General features: G+C 40.5%; 1 protein-coding gene across 1 annotated transcript in view; it reads left to right on the top strand.

Annotated features, from left to right (window-relative positions):
- The first annotated feature begins 524 nt into the window (after window positions 1–524).
- Window positions 525–22,445, top strand: part of LOC114648378 (ALK tyrosine kinase receptor) — a 1,111,743-nt gene continuing 1,089,822 nt past the window's right edge. Inside the window, 1 exon segment of the mRNA XM_051925325.1 lies at window positions 525–582. The gene's annotated coding sequence lies outside the window, so the exon portion shown is untranslated.

Genomic DNA, 22,445 nt, shown 5'->3' on the forward strand with positions numbered 1-22,445 from the left:
CATGCCTTTGAGAGGGAAGATTAAGTGATGTGCCCGTTTCACTGGCTTTATAGACCTGGGTCTTTCTGGAAACCAATCAGAGTTGGACTGTACCATTTTCAAATTTATTATTGACAAAATCAAAATATTAATGGATAAATTACTTCCAAACACATCACATGCAATACAAGAAAATTAAGACTTCAAGCAACATTATTTAAAATACAAATAATTTAAATAAAACAAATAATAAAGGCTACTGATATTTTTAAAACTCATCATATTTGAGCTGAGTTAAGATGCATTGTAAAATGCTGCACAAGATGCTGCGCCCAGGGCCGGATTTTCCTATAGGCTAACTAGGCTTCAGGCTAGGGCCTCAAGATCAAGAGGGGCCTACATTCAAATTGTTAGCAAAATTTTATTATCTCTCATGTAATTTACAAACTTAAAAATGGAAGGTGAAAGGGCCTCATAAGTGGAATAGCCTAGGGCCTCTTTTCATATAAATCCGGCCCTGGCTGCGCATCCCTTTCCTCTGACATCATTGTTAAAATGGCTGATGTTTTTGAGAATAGGCCTGCAAAGCCTACTCACTTAAAGGTAAGATTTTATTTATTTATTTATTTATTTTTAAGCAGTTATGGTATTAAAAAAATAGCAACAGTGACCTTATATTAATATCAGGTTTCATTTGCAATTGCAACTAATAAAGGTTTTGTACAAAACCAAACAATTCCTGTAACCACTGTAATAAAATAATTTTGAATGTAAACTAAATAGATAGGTAGACAGATGGTGGCTAGTTCCACAGGCCTCTGTCTAGTTCCTGATCTTTGTATCCAACTCTCAACATTATATCTGTGTAGCTGGAAAATTCTACCCATGTCATTGGTTTGTCTATTTTCCTAAACATTGTAGTACTTTGCCAAATTACAGCACAGTGTTTGTGTAATGTTAGTGTGTCATTCCTATCTCTCTTCATCTTTTAATTTTTTAGAGTGTTTCTGCTTTCTTTTCTTATCCTAAGGTTATACGTGAATGGAAACTGAGTCTGTGTAAGTGTGGACTAGCATTTCATTCAGGAAACCTTGAATTGAGTTAACTAAGTTGGAAAATGAATAGTTGGGTGGAATAGGAAGTCAGTTGTTTGGTCCAGTGCTTTCTAACCTTGTTTGGTATTAATATTAATCCTGACACATTTTACTGTATTTGCCTCAGCAATGAAAACCATGATGAAAATTAATTTAAAATAGAAATGTTTTGCAAAATGCAGGATTTTGTTTACTATCTCTTCGTATTGTCTCCTCCCCGCTGTTCTGGTAGATACGTACAGTAGGAGCAGGGATGGGGAATCAAACCTTTTATCTTTTTTTTTTGAAGAGTAATTTTGAATTTCAAACCAGTTTGTTTTTTGAACCTCATTGTTATGACCATAAATCGGCAATGATTTCCTAATTTGATTTAGTTTTGTGTACTTGTTATAATAAATTAAAAGTCTTGTTCTGGTGAACATTTTCATTTAATTGTCCATTTACCCAATAATGTTTTGTGCCCACTAAACCAAATTATAAATTTTGTTTTCTAATATGTTAACCAATTTGCATCCTTGAAATTTTAAAGTAACATGCTACAAATTTTATTTTCATGTATACAGTAATTCCCCCAATATTTTCTTGCCATGCTACTGTAAGTTATAAGAATTTTGAAAATGTTGATTGTGGGCAGGAAAAGTTGAATGTGTAAAGCCTCATCCATTGATGCTCTGTTGATCTTCACTGGTTATTCTGTATAATAATTCTTTACTAGCCTACCCGCGGCGTAGCATATGCCACATAATTATGTATTGATGGGTGAACACTTCCTGAACGACACAGCTGTCCAAATGGGGTGGGTTTGTGGATACCACTGTGAGTGAATGAAAAGATAGACCTCTGGAGAGAGCAACATATAATTGTCCGTGACTGAAACCGGGATCGTCTGTGACGAAGAAGGCCACGCTGGTGAAAGTTACTTCGTCGGTAGGGATAAGTGTCAGTACTTATAGATTAAGGTGTAGCGAGTCGAGCCTGGTGTATTCTTTAACTGCCTTGTGGCGCTGTAGTAGTGCTGCTGCTTTGCAGTAAGGAGACTGTGGAAGATTGTGGTTTCGCTTCCCGGTTCCTCCCTGTGTGGATAGCGCTTTGAATACTGAGAACACCGCTATATCAATGTAACGAAGTATTAACAGGAAATTGCCTTCGTGTAATAGTAAAAGGCAAATTATCCGCGACAAACAAACTGTTTTACACGCTGCATACCAACCCGCGGCGTAGTATACGCCGCATAATCACGCCGCTTTTTAAATGTGTTTTAAGCACAGGGAAAAAAATGAACATTTGCAAAATTCGTAATGACGCTTTCAGTAAGTACAATGCACACGCGTGTAATTTGTCGGCCACTTTTTGCCAGCCGTCTTTTCTGGTTTGGGCTGCTTTTGCAGTGTTACGGCTTGTGCATATTAAATCTTGAAATCCTTTGAGTAACTAATTAACTAACACCCATCCACACACACAGCTTGTGTGAAACAAATGTGCCCGTACTTTCATAATTTTGTTGCAGCCTATAGTGGAGTCAGGCACAGAGAAGGTCAGCTGCTGAGAGAGCGTCTCGACTGTTGCAGGGCCTGCATCGGTGAAGCAGGTGAGACGCTAATGAAACAGAGGCACAGGGCTTATTGGTTTTTAAAGACTGCTTCCTTCATTGTGTTTTAACCTCAGTTTTAAAGGATTGTTTTAAGGATCCCATGGGATACCCCCCGCAAACTGTTTTAGACGCTGCATTCAGCAATTCACATCCGCGACAAACATGCCTGTTCTTACATGGTCCTGCCGCGTCCACCCTCGTTCTCAAAGCATACACACCGCCTGGTCATGTGCCCGCTCACGAGAGCAACTCATGGAGACCCGCCCACCAACTCTAAGACCATGGCGTGTAAAACAGTTTGCGATGGTGGTGCATGCGTCATAACCGAAAAGAATAATGTCAACGTGGCTCAGAGGTGCATGTGGACTCCTAGCACAGACGAAAGCAACTTACGGGGTGGTCGGTGAGTTGTTTCGTCTGGGCACATGAGCAGGCAGTGGGAATGCCTAGAGAGCGAGGGTGAACGCGGGCCGGGGAATAAGGAGTGTTGGTGGGCGGGGAAACGTTTTCCGTGTTCCTGCAGGACCATCTAAGAACATGCATGTTTGTCGCGGATGCGGTGAACGAGGGCCAGGGAATAAAGAGTGTTGGTGGGCGGGGAAATGTTTTCCGTGTTCCTGCAGGACCATCTAAGAAGACGCATGTTTGTCGCGGATGTGAATTGCTGTATGTAGCGTGTAACACAGTTTGTGATGTTGCACGCGGTCGTGCGTCGTAACCGAAAAGTCAATGTGGCTCAGAGCTGCATGTGGACTGTAGCACAGACAAACAGAAATGACGGTGTGTTTTCCGAGGCGTCGCGTCCAAGTTGGTGGGCGTGGCTGTGCGAGTTTTCGTCGTATCCAATGGTCTTAGAGTTGGTGGGCGTGGCTCCTTCCTGCGTGCTTTCATGGGTGTCTTGCCCACTCTGACGACGGCTTAGAGAATTATATATATAGATTTAAATAAGCACATAAAGTGTGGTGAAAAAAAATGTGGTAGTACTCGCAAAATTGCACCTATTACTTATTTACTCTTATGTAACAACCTTCACAATGGCCTTTTGGTCATCATATCACTTATAACATCAGTAGTTCGATTGTTTATCTCTGCACAGTGAGGCATGATTGTAAAATTTCTTGTTTATATGAAGGATTCACAGGTCTTATACTAAATATGTAATATCAAGAGAAATGTGTCGCCATTAAGCCACTCACTTTGCAGACATTAATAAATGCTTTACTGACACTTTAAGTGTTTATAAAGATTCAAAGAAGTAATAAATGAGTAATAGAGGCATGTTGCAGTACCTAAACTAAAGTGTTGCCAAAATTATTATTCAATTTTTACCTCTTAATTTATTATTATACTAAATTCATATTTGAAGTTGATTAGCAAGTGTTGAAGAAAATAGCATGCTGAACACTTGAAAACTTAGATTATACATAAATACAAAGGAGAAGTGATGTATCTCTATTTCCTCAGTGTGAAATTCCTATTTTGTTTTTTGAGTATCTCTGGCCTCAAAACCAGTGCTTTGTTTGAAAAATAGTGCATGCAAGTGGCAGTGTTCCCAGCAAATTCCTTTATTTATTTATTTATTTTCTATAATCCACATAATAGAGTGTCCACTAGTATAACACTTCAATATAATGTAAAGACAAGGTGATAGATGCATGAGCTGTTTATTCTGAATGACCTATTTCATTATTGTTGGTTGTTGCAAATCCTGTATCATACACAAAGAAGCTTTATTGTTATATGAAGGTTGAATTAACTGCATTGTCCTTAGGCCCGTAGATCTGTAATACTTCAAAAGAAAGTTGTAAACTTATAAGCAATTGCCCTCAACTCAACAATATATCCCATAGTATTTGTTTTATTTTGTTATTTTTATATTTCTCAGCGCCTCAAACAGCATCTGGCCTTGTGTTAGCTAATGTGTGCAATAAAACATTATGAGCTTGACAGGCTCGTTCAGCATCTCATACTTTCAAAGTTATAAAAAGAATATTGGTAATGCTGTTTCAACTGTACTACTTCTCACTGGAAGCTTTACTTTCTGTAATGGCAATCTCATTTCCTATTTCCCCTGAACATGTAGACATCCAAACATTTGTTTAAAATGTGCCAATTTGTTTCAGTACCTTTTCTAATGACCACAGACAAAAATTTGAATAATGATCTGAGCGTATTGTACTGTATATTGGTGTCTCTTCCTTTGTGTTTTCTTATGCAGAAATGGTTGTGAGTAACTGAGTAGAATATACATTTAAGCTAGATGTCGCTAAACTAAATGTCCCTGTTTTCCCTGTTTACAGTTCTTTTTTTGTTTTTGTTTTTTTTTTTTTGTTCTTTATTTCGTCTTATACGATTTCTTGTATTAGAAATTTGTTAGTTTTCGCATACCCCTTGGGGTTAGAGCGCAGGGTCAGCCATTGTACAGCGCCCCTGGAGCAATTACAGGTTAAGGGTCTTGCTCAAGGGCCCAGCAGAGTAGGATCTCTTTTGGCAGTGACGGGGATTCGAACCGGCAACCTTCTGGATACCAGTGCAGATCCTTAGCCTCAGAGCCACCACTCCGCCCCAAATTCCTTTTGAATCATTAGTAAAAATGGGAGCAGACCTGACTCAGTGACACATCATTTTTGCATTTGTATTTTCTACAACATGAGGCATTTGTTACCTATTGATGAAATCGATGGCCTATGAGAAAATGTATCCTTCATTGAATGTCATTTAATGAGTTTCAATCTTCATAGCTTATCTTCACAAACATACTCTAAAATATAACATGGGGCAATTGTTTAAAAAAATAAGGATTTTTTTATGAGAGTTACCTTCCTATGGAAATAGACTTCTATAGCTTCCATATTGTCCCCAATCAGTCATCTTGCAGAAATAACCAACATACTAAACAATCTCATTTCCCCACCTACTCATCTCAGAGCTCCTGTATAATTGGTTAGGGGCTGGAGTGATCTATGATTGATGGGCCATCTGAGAGTGGCATTCTTGTCCTGCTCCAGTCTGTACTCATCCCATTAATTTTTCTAACTTTACTAACAAGTAAGAGTTTCTACCAAGTAAAAACGTAAATCTTAGCTTGCAGAGATCTATGAAGTTGTTGGTTTAGCATCCCAAAAGTAGAGTTGAATATTTTTCTGTATACTTTAGTATCATTTGCAATGACAGCTCTACTGCTACAGGCAGAGGTTTAGCAGTAAATGGTGACCAGCGTTTATAGGTAGTGTCTTTCATTATTTAAATGGTTAACTTTGCTATTCTAAAATGTTTTGGCTTGTAAATGAAAGTATGATTTACATATTACTTTTTAGGATAAAACCTATTTTATTGTTCCACTTTAAATTAAACTGTGTAGAGCACATAGTGGTGTTTCCTAGGAGAGATTTCTAAGCAGTAAGTTCATTAAACTTTAACATCATTAAAGATTACATTCACCAAGTGTTTTTAGCATGATTTGTTATCATGTTAAATATTATAACTTGTTTTGGATAACAAAGGTGGCCATCATTACTTAATATGTTGTGCAAAAACATGGCATTATTTTGCAGACAGTGTACATGAATGCAATTTGAAATTCAGAAGGGATTTTTCATCAGAATAATTTAAAACAGTTTACTACAACTGTATCCATGGTTAGTTCACTAACTAGCTCTGGCAAAATAATATAATTGTACAAGTTTCAGAATTTGTTCTTTTCAGGTGGGGGGGGAGGGGAGGAATTGGCATACTGGTGTGTGATAGGTAGGGGAGATTTTGATTGTAGCACCTGGTCACCCTGCTCCTATCTTGTGACTGATACTTCTGGGGATAGCCTAATTTTCCCTAAGCAGGTTCCATAAACAGATTGAAGTGTTAAATAATCAGAATGTTATCTTGATGCAATTCAGTCTCCATCTGTTGTTCAGAACCTTCTCCTTCCATTCCTGTAAATTAACTGAAATTGCTCAGCATGTTGAAGCATACATTCGCTTATCCCCGATTTAATTATATATACTAGGGGGTTACCCCCAGTTCGCTTTGCTCGCCAACCCTCCTGGTCTGTGCTATGTGCTAGCCACTTCATGTCTCTGCCACTCGTGTTGTGAAGAGGGGGGCTGAAAAAACCCCAAGGAGACGCGGTCGCTCCTCCGAAACTCCCTCTTAAATGGTGATAGAATGGGAAACAAATAGTTTATTTTTTGTTACCTCCTGTTTGCTCAATCAGCTGCTGGCTTGCTGCCATGCCATGTCATCTCACATGGCACTTTAAACATTTAAAAGCCTGTACAGCAGCTGTCTTTGTCATCTACTCTTTTCTTTTATTTCCAGCAAGGTTAAATGTCTTGGCACAAAGTCTCGTCTCGCGGGACGTGAGTTCTTGATATTTTATAGTTTTATAATTTAAAAACGGAATAAGAATCTGAAAATCTAACAACATCACATTAAAGTTCGATAAATTCTGAAAAGAATGATACCAAACATATATGTAGGTTTTAAAATAAGCCCGCTTTAAAGCAGGACAAAAACGTGACATAAAAACGTCACTTAAAATCATTGCACTTTTAGGCTTAGGATTTTTTATATATCTATATATCTCTATTATAAAAAGAAATGTCCTGTCCTGGAAAGCAAAAAACAAGTCTACGATACGTGATCCTCTCGTAAGACATTTTAAAGACCCGCGAGACCAAAGACACACCCTACTTACAATCTATCAAATAGGACAATAGGCAGAAAAACATTCAGTCTTGTGAAGGATTGAAGCACACACAGATCCAGGGCTGAAAGCGCATATAAAGCGTATAAGGTACGTTATAAATTAAATTTCGACATCTAAGCGAAGAAGAAAGCAGCGCGGAGAAAAGAGACTCAAATGCGTTGGACAGAAAAAAGAGCAAAAAAGAATAATCGAGGTGCAAATTCAGAAAATAAGGAAAGTAATTATCAACCCGGAACAAGTGGAATTGAAAAAAAAGCATGTTCAATCCAGCTCAGAATTAAAAGACAATGAGTAAAAGAAAGTAGAACTTCATAAAGACGTATACAAAACGTTGATGCTGAACACATGCAGAGCAGGTTAGAGACTATGAAACCAGTGAAATTAGAAAGGCTCAAAAAAAAAAAATGGCGCTGCAGTATACACATGTGGAGAAAGTTAAAGGATATGAAAGTAGGAAAATTAGAAAATATAAAAAAAGAAAGTAAAGATCGCAGTAGCGCAAACAAGCAAACTGCCTCATTTAACTATGCACCAGTCTAACTTTGGTTTTGCATAATAATTACTACACTATTGCACCTTAACACTTAATTCTACTTTATTCACATAATTGTACTTATTTATTATGCTCTACTATACTGTTATCTTTCAATCTATGACTTTTTGTTAATTTAACTGATATTCTTCTAACTTTGCACAGTTTTTGATAAGCGGATCAAGATGCATTTCACTGCGTGTTGTCCTGTATAACTATGCATGTGACAAATAAAGAATCTTGAGAATTTCAAAAACGGAGTTTACCGCACATGCATTTATTGGTTACTTTGTTCATGTATATATATTTATCTGTCTGCTTATTTAAAAAGCTACATTTACCCCAGGAGTCAAAAACGTTCTGTCTAGCCCTTGTACAAAAACCTAGACAAAAGCTGGGGTATCACCTTGGTAACCCCATGTACTTTTGGAACTGTGAGAGGAAAATAGCACGACTTTACAGACAGGAGTCCAATGCAGAACTCTACTTACTTTTTTACTTTGTAAAAAAAAATTAACTGCTGATGATGTAGATCGTTTTGTCTGTGCTGAAATTCCAAACAGAGAAACCTATCCTGACCTCATTAAAAATATTCAGCATATTGGGACTTGCAAGATTACAAATATTGTTTTTACAGAACTTCTGAAATAAAAGCGAAACTAATGAAATAGCAACAATTCAAAGAAAAAAAAAATCTTAAAAGTGTGTATCCGGAAAACCAAACACGGGGGGTTGGCGAGCGAAGTGAGCAGGGGGGCGAAGCCCCCTAGTATGTATAATATATATAATATATATATATATATATATATATATATATATATATATATATATATATATATATATTAATATATATATATAAATATATATATATTAATATATATATATATATATATATATATATATATATATATATATATATATATATTAATATATAGAGAGTAGATATATATAATGTCTTTAGCTTTTCGTCTTCTGCAAATTCATTAATTACATGCTATTATAATTTCCTTGATGTGCTCTGTTCTTTCTCCAGGTTCTCTCCTTGTTTTGCCATACCCTGCCTCAAAGATGGAGAGTATTGTGCACCTTAATTCATCTGAAATGTTCATCCAGAAATACTATATGCATGTCATCCCAGATGGTCTGATATGTGAAAGTCCTTGCCTTTGCTGGTTATTAAATAGAAGCTAGCCACAACAGAGGTGTTAAACACTTCCATATCATGTAATTTACTATTTAAGTCAAGTGTGGTCTGTTGTACATTAATAAATAAAAAAAAAAAAAACGCTCTAATAACAACTAAAATATGATCAGCAATTTCAGTGCTGTCTTCATGTGCTTTTTTCCCTTAATTACTTGGCTTTCAATCAATGGCCATGCTGGACATATATGGAAAGTAGCAGGACCAATAAAAAAAAGATTAAGATTGTGTTTTTACACCTCATTAAAGCCAAAATCTTTATATTGCAGGAAAGTGGTTACACACATTTGTAATTAAAGAGTGTTGAAGTATACTGTATAATCTCATTAAAAAGTAAATCACTTCATATACTGCACTATACAATATCAAAATATTCATTTTAATATATTTTTCTTTCCTGGTCTGGTGTTGTGTATTCCAATTATTTTGATCCTAGGTCTCCACTGTGGCTGCTGGTTTTCATACTTTTTTCATACCAGAAATCGCAAGTTGGTTATGCTGAATGATTACTGGATGAGCAACATTTATTTCTGTAGTAGGTAAAGCTCAAAGTGTATTACATGGCAGCTTCAGGTGACATCCACAGAGTATTGTGTGTGAGGGAGATGCACAAAAGTATTGACTAGTGACCAGTCATGTTATAAAACTGCAAATAACAGAATTAAATGTATTAAAGAAGAACCAATCCTCTCCTCCCCTCAGTATGAAGTACTTGTATTAGTGATGCTTGTAGTTTAAGTGAAAATGAGAGAAAGCCTAGTTAAAGAGGTGTATTGTTCGAAGTTTTTAGAAGTGCTCAACAATACTGGTCCTGCATATCTCTAATGTGTGATGTAATCCAGGTGTTTGGTGCAAAGAAACAAAGTCGCCTCCCCAGTTCTTTTATGCTTCACTCTCAGAATACTAAGCAAGCTAGTGTGACAGGACCTAAGATTAAATTTAAGAATGTAGTTCAAAATATAGAAAGCTGCTTGATTATTTAGAGCCTTGTATACAATTAAAATATTTTCAAATCAGTCTTAAAGGACACAGGCAGTCAGTGCAATAATGCCAAGACTGTTGATACATCCTTAGATTTTCTGTTTTTAGTTAAAATTCTTGCTTATCCATTCTGGACTAATTGCAGCCAACATCTTTTTTTGGTAATCCTGAAAGTAATGTATTGTATTAATCTAGATGACTAGATGCAAGTATTAACCTTTTGGCATCTTGCAGTGATCAAGATCCAACTGGTGCAATATTTCTTAAGTGAATGAATGCAGTTTTAATGATATCCTTAATGTGCATTTTAAAGATGAGCTCTGAACATAAAATGACACACAGATTTTTTTATTTCTGGCTATATTTGTAAACACAGGTGGTCTAGTTTATTTCCAGGTTCCTCACATTTTTGTTTGCTGCCAATAATTAAATTTTCCTTTTCCTTTTCCAAGTTTAAGGAAATTATTACTCATCCATTTGATGATGCTAGTACAACACTGGGTTAGAGGATTTAGATCCTCAGGGCCATCTAGTGCTATTGACAAAAAAATTCTGTGTATAGTCTGCATAACTGTAATAATTCACTTTGTTTTGAAATGTTAAGGTGTAATGGGATAATGTAAATTGAGAATAATAAGTATTTAAAGTTGTGGCAGAAACAAAACTTCTTATAAATGCCAAACTGGCAAAAGAAAAAGAGTTAGGTAAGTAAACAATGCAATTAAATAAAAGTAAAAATGACTCACTGATTCTAAATATTGTTTGGGACAAAAACCTGCAACCCTGTGGGATTGGGGGTTAAGACTGAAGTTTAAAAAAAAAAAAAAAATTGGGTAAAGCACCCACACACACACCCCGCACCCCTGCATTATGACACTTGTGTCTGCTTTATATATAGGTGCTGGTCATAAAATTAGAATATCATGGCAAAGTTGATTTATTTCAGTAATTCCATTCAAAAAGTGAAACTTGTATATTAGATTCATTCATTACACACAGACTGATGTTTAATCAAATGTTTATTTCTTTTAATTTTGATGATTATAACTGACAACTAATGAAAGTCCCAAATTCAGTATCTCGAAAAATTAGAATATTGTGAAAAGGTTCAATATTGAAGACACCTGGTGCCACACTCTAATCAGGCAATTAACTCAAGACACCTGCAAAAGCCTTTAAATGGTCTCTCAGTCTAATTCTGTAGGCTACACAATCATGGGGAAGACTGCTGACTTGACAGTTGTCCAAAAGACGACCATTGACACCTTGCATAAGGAGGGCAAGACACAAAAGGTCATTGCTAAAGAGGCTGGCTATTCACAGAGCTCTGTGTCCAAGCACATTAATAGAGAGGCGAAGAGAAGGACAAGATGTGGTAGAAAAAAGTGTACAAGCAATAAGGATAACCGCACCCTGGAGAGGATTGTGAAACAAAACCCATTCAAAAATGTGAGGGAGACGTATGCAAGACATGGGTTTCAGCTGTCGCATTCCTTGTGTCAAGCCACTCTTGAACAAGAGACAGCGTCAGAAGCGTCTCGCCTTTGGACTGCTGCTGAGTGGTCCAAAGTTATGTTGTCTGATGAAAGTAAATTTTGCATTTCCTTTGGAAATCAAGGTCCCAGAGTCTGGAGGAAGAGAGGAGAGGTACAGAATCCACGTTGCGTGAGGTCCAGTGTAAAGTTTCCACAGTCAGTGATGGTTTGGGGTGCCATGTCATCTGCTGGTGTTGTTCCATTGTGTTTTCTGAGGTCCAAGGTCAACGCAGTCGTCTACCAGGAAGTTTTAGAGCATTTCATGCTTCCTGCTGCTGACGAACTTTATGGAGATGCAGATTTCATTTTCCAACAGGACCTGTCACCTGCTCACAGTGCCAAAGCTACCAGTACCTGGTTTAAGGACCATGGTATCCTGTTCTTGATTGGCCAGCAAACTCGCCTGACCTTAACCCCATAGCAAATCTATGGGGTATTGTGAAGAGGAAGATGCAATACGCCAGACCCAACAATTCAGAAGAGCTGAAGGCCACTATCAGAGCAACATGGGCTCTCATAACACCTGAGCAGTGCCACAGACTGATCGACTCCATGCCACGCTGCATTGCTGCAGTAATCCAGGCCAAAGGATCCCCAACTAAATATTGAGTGCTGTACATGCTCATACTTTTCATGTTCATACCTTTCAGTTGGCCAACATTTCTAAAAATCCTTTTTTTGCATTGGTCTTAATTGATATTCTAATTTTCCGAGATACTGAATTTGGGACTTTCATTAGTTGTCAGTTATAATCATCAACATTAAAAGAAATAAACATTTGAAATACATCGGTCTGTCTGTAATGAATGAATCTAATATACAAGTTTCACTTTTTGAATGGAATTACTGAAATAAATCAACTTTGTCATGATATTCTAATTTTATGACCAGCACCTGAATATGTATATTTACAGTATTTTATGATATTTTAATTCCCAAATGTTAAGAAATATACAAAGTTTGTATTAGCCAAGCATTTCTTCTGACACTGACTGCAGTCTTTAGTCATTTCTTTCAAACCATACACTGCAGCTGCTTTAGGGTTAAGTTTTAAAACCACCCAAAGATGGAGCCTTACATTTACTGACTGGTGGTCCTGACCCCAAAGGTACTGCCTGCTAAACATCTCATCTTGATTGATTCTTCTGAAGAATAACTCATTTCTTCCCTGTAATGTAACAAAGGATATTTATCTGCAATAACAGACAAATCCTTTCTTTAGCAACTAAAAAATGTATTAATCATTTAGTGAAATCTACACCTGGTCCTGGCATTTGCCATAGCTGCATGCACTACTAGATGAAAAATAAAGACTAAAAACAAATTGTGTAAAGTAAATGTTCAACCTTTATTTATACACAGATAGTTCAACCTCTTTTTTTTTTTTTAAACCTATATCAAGAAATAAACCAGCGACCATTCAATTTCTTTTCTGGACTCCCTTGTAAAACAGATTTTAATCTTAATTGGATTTGCAGACTCCACTAGGGATAAATGTATTCTGAAAGCGTGGCAAAGAGGAAGTGATATTTTAGTCTCCACATCTCTCATATTTGAGTGTGCTTGTGATTTATTAAAAACATTCCTTTAGTTCTGAAAACTCGCTATTTGTCACTTTAGTTGTAGAGTTGCCATTCTATAACGTATGCCTTGCTTATTTAATAGGTCGCAGAGCTGAAGGTACTAGATTCACTGTAGTTCTATGAAACATTGCAATCATTGAGAAGGTATGGTAAAAAGACTAGAACATAATAAAGCAAAGCCATAATTCACAAAAGAGACAAAACAGAATGAATCATTTATTGAAAATTACATGACTTTGTAAATATGAAGGTTTCTCCTCTTAAAAAAGGTTTTATAAGTCATTTAGTATTATTTCATTTTCCTTGGAGGCAAAGCCTGGCATAAAAAAAGCTACCACAGGCAATGCTGGCACACACCAAGGACAACATGAAGATGGAGTGTTAAGAGGAACCCACACACAGTTGGACCATGAAGACTCTTTGCAGACATCACCCTGGTGACACCTTCATTTGACTGTGTACTGTGTTAAAATTCTGCAGTTTCTTCATTTACAATGTTAATACTGAGATCATAGGTGCACACTTTGCAGGGGCCATGGGCCTCCCTGTATTTTCAGAAATGTTTAAAGTCCTTATTCATGAACAATAAGGTACTATATAGCAACACTGACAAACTGTTTTATCTAAAGATATGATATTACAGGGTTGTGATCACCCAGCCAGTACAGTTGAATCCAGTTTGCCCTAGACTTTTGCTGTACTCCCTTGGTAAACTCTGTGGCAATTGGTGGCTTGTTTTACACTTCTCTCCCCAACACAAAACAGGAATCACATTTGGAACTTTTCCTTTGTGTGAAAGTGTATAAGTATGTATACGACAGATGTTTAAACTGAATTCCTGTTTACATTCTGTTTGTGTCTGTGTGGGTTTTCTCTGTTCACTCTGGCTTTTCCAATAATGCACATGTTTGAATAACAGCATGCAATAAATTGCTAACTTTACAAATAACAATTTTAACACACATGAGATTCTGTTTCCCTTTGACAACTCAACTTTTAAAGTGAATTTGGGGGGTTGGACGAATGAGTGTTAACTAAATATACAGATTCCAATATATTATGACATTTCAGTCTACTCTTAAGATCACGCACACTCATTCCCACTGCCCCAGGTAGAGAGACAAGGCCAAAAGTTATTTTTCAAAAGTATGACCTATGCAGCTTCAAAAATTGAGAGAAACAGCGGCAGGCAGGTTGCAAAGCTAGTGTAAATGTTAAGAGATTATGGTTGTGACATCTAGATTTCTTGGTTGAAAGGCAAGCGTGCTAACCATCACACCACTTATGTGATGCTGTTTCTCCGTCAAAAGATTACCCAGTAGCACTACTTTGTACTTGTTCAAACCACAAGGCGCCCCTAGCACTTTTTTAGTCAGCTTTGATATTTCTCAGAGAAATACTCACTTTCTGCTATGCTGAAATACCCTTGCAATGAAGATATGAATATTAAACCCTTTACCCAGAGCAAATGGTCAGACTGTACTGCCCTAAAAGACATGGGAATTGTGCGATGTCTAAAGTATATGCACTGTGCAAAAGTACGTTGCCAGGCTGTAACTTGGAAAATCATCACCAGCATTTGTTCTAGAACACATCTTTCTACTCAGGGTGTTAGGAATAAGGGTGTCAATCGGCCATATCTTCTGTATCTATCTTACTAAACCACAGTTAATTTATGCACGGCGGACGCACCAAGGCGCATGTGCACTGCAGCCTTGGCGCCTGCCCCAGAGTCCAGAGTCAAACGCACGCATGCGCACTGAGGCCTTGGCGCCCGCCCCAGAGTCCAGAGTCAAACGCAGCAGCTTCCCAAAACGCGGCAGCGCCCACCCCAGAGTCAAACGCAGCGGCTTCCCAGAGTCAGTAGGTGGCGCCCAAATAACACAACGTGCTGCGCCGTGGCGCCCGCCCCAGAGTCAAACGCAGCAAACGCGGCAGCTTCCCAGAGTCAGTAGGTGGCGCCCAGACAACACAACCTGTGAGCGCCCAAACAACACAACCTGTACAGTCATGGATACAAACAATGAATGAAAGATAGGGTTAGTGAATTAAATGGAAACTTTACCATGCCTACGACCTGTGAACTACACCTGAGGTAAAGCGTGCACGCCAGGTTGTACAGCCGCCCGGACGCGACCGCCCACACCACTGCATATACCCTCCATGATATTTCATCACGCAGCGGATTCCCACCGAGGCGCATATTGCACCGTGGCACACGCCCCAGAGTCAAACGCAGCGGCTTCCCAGAGTCAGTAGGTGGCGTCCAAACAACACAACCTGTTCACTACACTTGCTCTAATCCACAGTGCCAGTAATATAGATCCCAGCAGTCGGTGTCAGCAAATGCAACAGAATCACGTCTCCACAAAACGAAACCACTTTAGTACAGATATGCGTATTGAATTAAATGACATTTCCCCAGACGCACACACCCTCCATGATATGTCATCCATCCAGATATCGGACGGAACAAAAACTGATTGCCATTCTTGGATTTCCGATTCACTAGCGAATCACGGGCTTACTTGTTTTAAAATAAACTTCAGATGTGGATCTGTGCACAATGAACTCCCAGCCACTAACACTGCAGAGCTTATTGCAATGTCTAACAATGGAGAAGCATTGATACAATCTGAATTCATCACTGACAGCAGCCTTGATGTGTTGTTGTGTCTAACACAAACATGGCAAAATCCTAATGAATTTGCTTTTCTAATTGAGGCAACTCCATCCAGTTATGTTTACTTTTCCGCAGCTTGCAGCTCAGGTCAGAGCAAAGGACCTGCTGTAATTGTTAGATATGAACTAAACATCAAAAGAATACTAATTGAATGTCCATTGTCGTTTAATTGTTTTGTTCTAAAACATATCTGCTTTCAGCATGGGAAAAGCTCAATAATGTCAAAGCTGGACTTATGTTGTAAAGTACCTGTTTACCAAACTTCAAGTCTGTGACTTGAAACACAATGCTATGCCTAAAGCACAACAGATTGTGCTTTATAGATATTAGAGATTTAACCGCCACCTTATCGTGGTGGAGGGGTTTGCGTGTCCCAATGATCCTAGGAGCTCTGTTGTCTGGGGCTTTATGCCCCTGGTAGGGCCATCCAAGGCAAACTGGTCCTAGATGAGGGATGAGACAAAGAGCGGTTAAACAAACCTCATGATGAATGAAAACTTTGGACAGCGTTTTCCCTTGCCCGGACGTGGGTCACCGGGGCCCCCCTCTGGAGCCAGGCCTGGAGGTGGGGCTCGATGGCGAGCGCCTGGTGGCCGGGCCTACACCCATGGGGCTTGGCCGGGCACAGCCCGAAGAGGCAACGTGGGTCCCCCTTCCCATGGGCTCACCACCTATGGGAGGGGCCAAGAAGGTCAGGTGCAGTGTGATTTGGGTGGTGGCCGAAGGCGGGGGACCTTGGCGGTCCGATCCTCGGCTATAGAAACTGGCTCTTAGGATGTGGAATGTCACCTCTCTGAAGGGGAAGGAGCCTGAGCTAGTGCGCGAGGTCGAAAGGTTCCAGCTAGATATAGTTGGCTCACCTCGACGCACAGCTTGCACTCTGGAACCAATCTCCTTGAGAGGGGCTGGACTCTCTACCACTCTGGAGTTGCCCCCGGTGAGAAGCACCAAGCAGGTGTGGGTATACTTATTGCCCCCCGACTTGGAGCCAGTACATTGGGGTTTACCCCGGTGGACGAGAGGGTAGCCTCCCTCTGCCTTCGGGTTGGGGGACGGGTCCTAACTGTTGTTTGTGCGTATGCGCCGAACAGCAGTTTGGAATACCCACCCTTTTTGGAGTCCCTGGAGGGGGTGCTAGAGGGCATACCTCCTGGGGACTCCCTCGTTCTGCTGGGAGACTTCAATGCTCACGTGGGCAATGACAGTGAGACCTGGAAGGGCGTGATTGGGAGGAATGGCCCCCCTGATCTGAACCCGAGTAGCGTTTTGTTATTGGACTTCTGTGCTCATCACGGATTGTCCATAATGAACACCATGTTCAAGCATAGGGGTGTTCATATGTGCACTTGGCACCAGGACACCCTAGGCCTCAGTTCGATGATCGACTTTGTGGTTATGTCGTCGGACTTGCTGCCACATGTCTTGGACACTCGGGTGAAGAGAGGGGCGGAGCTGTCAACTGATCACCACCTGGTGGTGAGTTGGCTTCGATGGTGGGGGAGGATGCCGGTCAGGCCTGGTAGGCCCAAACGTGTTTTGAGGGTCTGCTGGGAACGTCTGGCAGAGCCCCCTGACAGAAGTAGCTTCAACTCCCACCTCCGGCAGAACTTCGACCACATCCCGAGGGAGGTGGGGGACATTGAGTCCGAATGGGCCATGTTCCGTGCCTCTATTGTTGAGGCAGCTGACCAGAGCTGTGGCTGTAAGGTGGTCGGTGCCTGTCGTGGCGGCAATCCCCGAACCCGTAGGTGGACACCGGCAGTGAGGGATGCCGTCAAGCTGAAGAAGGAGTCCTACAGGACCCTTTTGTCCTGTGCGACTCTGGAGGCAGCTGATAGGTACCGGCAGGCCAAGCGGAATGCGGCTTTGGTGGTTGCTGAGGCAAAAACTCAGGCATGGGAGGAGTTTGGGGAGGCCATGGAGAACGACTTTCGGATGGCTTCGAGGAGATTCTGGTCCACCGTCCGGCGTCTCAGGAGGGGGAAGCAGTGCAGTGTCAACACTGTATATGGTGGGGATGGTGCACTGCTGACTTCGACTCGGGACATTGTGGGTCGGTGGGGGGGAGTACTTCGAAGACCTTCTCAATCCCACTAACATGCCTTCCAATGAGGAAGCAGAGCCTGGGGACTTGGAGGTGGGCTCCCCCATCTCTGGGACTGAGGTCACCGAGGTGGTCAAAAAAAACTCCTTGGTGGCAGGGCCCCGGGGGTGGATGAGATACGCCCAGAATTCCTCAAGGCTCTGGATGTTGTAGGGCTGTCTTGGTTGACACATCTCTGCAACATCGCATGGACATCAGGGACAGTGACTCTGGATTGGCAGACTGGGGTGGTGGTCCCCCTCTTTAAGAAGGGGGACCGGAGGGAGTGTTCCAACTACAGAGGGATCACACTCCTCAGCCTCCCTGGAAAAGTCTATTCGGGGGTCCTGGAGAGGAGGGTCCGTCAGATAGTCGAACCTCGGATTCAGGAGGAACAGTGTGGTTTTCGTCCTGGTCGTGGAACAGTGGACCAGCTCTAGATAGATAGATAGATACTTTATTAATCCCAAGGAGAAACTCTACACCCTTCGCAGGGTCCTGGAGGGTGCATGGGAGTTTGCCCAACCAGTCTACAAGTGTTTTGTGGACTTGGAAAAGGCATTCGACCGTGTCCCTCGGGGAATCCTGTGGGGGGTACTCCGAGAGTATGGGGTAGCGGACCCCTTGATAAGGGCTGTTTGGTCCCTGTACGATCGGTGCCAGAGTTTGGTCCGCATTGCCGGCAGTAAGTCGAACCCGTTTCCAGTGAGAGTTGGACTCCACCAGGGCTACCCTTTGTCACCGATTCTGTTCATATCTTTTATGGACAGAATTTCTAGGCGCAGCCAGGGCGTTGAGGGGGTCCGGTTTGGTGGACTCAGGATTGGGTCACTGCTTTTTGCAGATGATGTTGTCCTGTTTGCTTCATCAGGCTGTGATCATCAGCTCTCTCTGGATCGGTTCGCAGCTAAGTGTGAAGCGGCTGGGATGGGAATCAGCACCTCCAAATCTGAGACCATGGTCCTCAGCCGGAAAAGGGTGGAGTGCCCTCTCAGGGTTGGTAGCGAGATCCTGCCTCAAGTGGAGGAGTTCAAGTATCTCGGGGTCTTATTCACGAGTGAGGAAAGAATGGAGCTTGAGATCGACAGGCGGATTGGTGCGGCATCCGCAGTAATGCGGGCTCTGCATCGGTCTGTCGTGGTGAAAAAGGAGCTGAGCCGCAAGGCTAAGCTCTCAGTTTACCAGTTGGTCTACGCTCCTACCCTCACCTATGGCCATGAGCTATGGGTAGTGACCGAAAGAACGAGATCGCAAATACAAGCGGCTGAAATGAGTTTCCTCCGCAGGGTGTCTGGGCTTTCCCTTAAAGATAGAGTGAAAAGCTCAGTCATCCGGGAAGGGCTCAGAGTAGAGCCGCTGCTCCTCCGCATCGAGAGAAGTCAGATGAGGTGGCTCAGGCATCTGATCAGGATGCCTCCTGGACGCCTCCCTGGTGTGGTGTTCCGGGCACGTCCAACCGGGAGGAGGCCCCGGGGAAGACCCAGGACACGCTGGAGGGACTATGTCTCCTGGCTGGCCTGGGAACACCTCAGGATTCCCCCAGAAGAGTTAGAAGAAGTGGCCGGGGAGAGGGAAGTCTGGCATCTCTGCTCAAGCTGCTGCCCTCGCGACCCGACCTTGGATAAGCGGAAGAGGATGGATAGATGGATGGATGAGATTAAAGATTCATATTGGCATATATGCATTCAGTCTGGTGGGGAAAACAATGCTAGAATTTCATATTCAGTTTACACAGAAGGAATTGAAAAGTATCTTTTACATAATCATTCTTGCCTGCTAAATTTTATCTAAGCTTCAGAAAAGAAAATCAGACAAAGAAAAGAAGTAAAAATAACAATTAGAGGAAGTCCTACAAGGTTTTTCTTAGCATACTGGCTTTGAGCTTTATACTGTATGTAGCTTCTTCAAATAACTGATACCTTCTGTCATGTTAAGATTATCAAAGAGAGTGGTTAACATCGGCTAAACATGATGGACAGCAAAACAGTATATAAGGAATCAAATCCCCTACTAGTTTTTCATGCATCCCTGGAAGAGATTGGCATTTCAGGCTGTCGCATAGATTGGAGGCAGTTTAGATAATTAACAGGCCTGGATGTGCAGGCGAGTCTATTTCCTAATGGTGAGTGCTTCCTATCTTAATTGTGGAGGAGTGTCAGATATCTGAGCATTAACTATTTGAATGCTTTTGATACTGTGCTCCTTCAGTGTGCTGGACCTGAATACTTGTTAAAGCAACATAAATGAAAGGATGTAATATAAACTGCTAAAAGATCTAGCACATTCACCATTTTAATTGTACCCATTTAAATGTTCTCTCAGATTTAATGAGCGATTTCTAATTTTCCCCACACTTTAGCTCTATACCGATTTAGAAGGGAAAAAAAAAATGTTTCAAAAAATCATTTAGAATATAGCCTGGTATCCTAGGACCTCATTTTTCTTCCCTTGGTACTTGATTGAGATTAGAAGGTGGTAAAAGGTGTACAATTTCCCTAGAGCAGAGTGTGAGTTTGTACAATTAAATTTTAACATGTGTTTGTATAAATTAGTGATGAGCAAAGTTGAATTTGCAGCGAAATTCTGCTTTGATTCATAGAAACAAATTGGGAAACAATTTGCCTTTTGCTTCCTGTGAAATTTATGCCATTGACACAAGGAGAAAGATAGATATTTAGTTCAGTCTCAAAGCATTTGTTTGCTTTGATTTCATTCATCAACCTGATATTTAAATTTCAGTTCTCTAGTAGAGAGAAAAGAAATTGCTGAATTCATTCCCTGTCATGTGTAGACATTCCTGTTGAACCACCACACATTTTCTGGTACTGTTATCTCCAACTGTGATGTTTAAGTTGATATTTTGCCAGTCGCAACCATAAAGATGCAACAGAGACGGAAAAGAAACTTAAAACTACATTTTGTTTGGAGATTATTCATTTATGGCCTCTTCCACAGGAATGCAGAAAAAGGAAAGGGACATTGTTAGTTAATGGAGCTGGTGGTAGTAGCAGAGGGATTCCAACATAATGAGACTTTTCTGTGGAGAAAACACAGTAATGTGCTTGATGATGTGTTTTAGTGTTTCTTTCTATGGAAAATATGCAGCAACTACGAAAGCTTGGTGGCAGCACTAACATGCAACTGCAATTGTTAGCAGCCAAGTTATTTAAAAAAAAAAAAGCAGTATTTTGGGGTAGACTGGAGAGCAGAGGAGAAGGTAGTCCAGGAACACAATATTGTGTATTGTGGAGATAACCTCTGAAGTGGAGAGTGTTTGCTGTTTTACCTTTATATAACCAGTGCTGTGTACCTCCTTGGAAATCTTCTTTCTACAAATAAACCTTCCTGACTACTGTGTCTCTGGGTACATCTGTAATGGACTGACAGCATGTCTGAGGGTGCTTTGCTGAAGGGACATGTTCCAGGTCATATGACCTAAATTTCATTAATTGTGTTTGAATATATTTCTGTTTCCTGACCTGCTGCTAACCTATTTCTGTTCACACTGCTGCTCCTTATTGGCTTTTGTATTTCCTTAGTTGTTTGCTTGGCTTTTCTCTACATTCATAATGGCTAACACGGTACAACACCCTAGTACTACTTAGTTGTTGAGTAATAGCCATACTGTTGTACCACTAGCGCCTCATGCATTCACAGTAAAGTAAAATGAAGCCAGAGAAGGTCAAAGGTTGCCATATAAATCAGAATACTGGGTCCTTGGTGCAGAATTCAAAATAAAAAGCTGCTGTCCATCCTATGAAATAATAGTTCATAAAAGAGAATACTAAAAGAAAAAACAATCTACTGTATTTTTAAATTCATCTTTTTTTTTTCTTTTTCTAATTCATGACATGAAGTTTATTTACAACAGATGTGTAGTGGCTGGGTATTATGTGATCAGTGAATTTACTGTTAAGCGTCTACTTAATTGATTTTTCTGGGTTTTTTTTCACTACATAGTCAGTACTGTCACCCAGCAAATGTTGCTGTGACTGCTGCACTTTAATGACATGCTTTCATGTGGCGCTTGTCACATTAATTAGAAGCATTTCATGCATGACCCTCCAGAGGCCCTCACACCTGGTCAAAAGCACTTTCAGGTGGCATCTTTTGGATGTGGAGTCTGATGGTCATCAACAAATATTAGACAGGTGTTTACAGAAGATAAACCAATTTTTATACATGCTGTGAAAGCATAAGTGCCTCAGTCAGTAAGTGGCTTTTTAGTGTGCATGTATAGCAGATCGCAGACAACTAAGGTGCCCTCAGTTTAGTAATTATCCTAGTATTTGCACTTAAATGCTTTTCTGACAGCCCTTGATGAGACAAGACTTCACCAGCACCTGGAAATCTGCTGACTTTGTATTTTTAGCTCCTAGTAAACTTCACAACAAGTGTTCTAAAAATGAAAACAAATACAGCATACTTCTTATTGTGACAAATCAACTACTATACCTTAGGCATTTGTTGTGGCATCT

Source organism: Erpetoichthys calabaricus, chromosome 3 (assembly GCF_900747795.2).
Source record: "Erpetoichthys calabaricus chromosome 3, fErpCal1.3, whole genome shotgun sequence".
Classification (NCBI taxonomy): domain Eukaryota; kingdom Metazoa; phylum Chordata; class Cladistia; order Polypteriformes; family Polypteridae; genus Erpetoichthys; species Erpetoichthys calabaricus.